We start from the raw sequence: 211 nt of genomic DNA on the forward strand, positions 1-211 counted from the left end.
GCCAGCTCCCCCCTGGAGGGGGGAGGGGGCCACAGCTGCCGGACCGGACCTCTCCATGGGGCTTTCCAGCTCCTCCCCTACAAAACCAGCCCAAGCAAACCCACGTGGCCCTCAGGTCCCCAAAAGCCAGGCAACCCTGGCTCTCACCTCCCGATCTGGCCAAGGGAGGGTGCCGGGGTGGGGTGATGCCGGTGGCTGCCTCCCACCCACC

The 211-nt window shown here is 69.2% G+C and overlaps 1 protein-coding gene across 1 annotated transcript in view; it reads right to left on the reverse strand.

Moving 5' to 3' along the window:
- SLC25A1 (solute carrier family 25 (mitochondrial carrier; citrate transporter), member 1) overlaps positions 1–211 on the reverse strand; it is a gene marked incomplete at both ends in the record, with an annotated part of 2,178 nt that overhangs the window by 1,529 nt on the left and 438 nt on the right. The window lies entirely within an intron of this gene.

The sequence above is a fragment of the Cariama cristata genome, unplaced genomic scaffold, assembly GCF_000690535.1.
Source record: "Cariama cristata isolate BGI_N322 unplaced genomic scaffold, ASM69053v1 scaffold32406, whole genome shotgun sequence".
In the NCBI taxonomy this organism is placed as follows: Eukaryota; Metazoa; Chordata; class Aves; order Cariamiformes; family Cariamidae; genus Cariama; species Cariama cristata.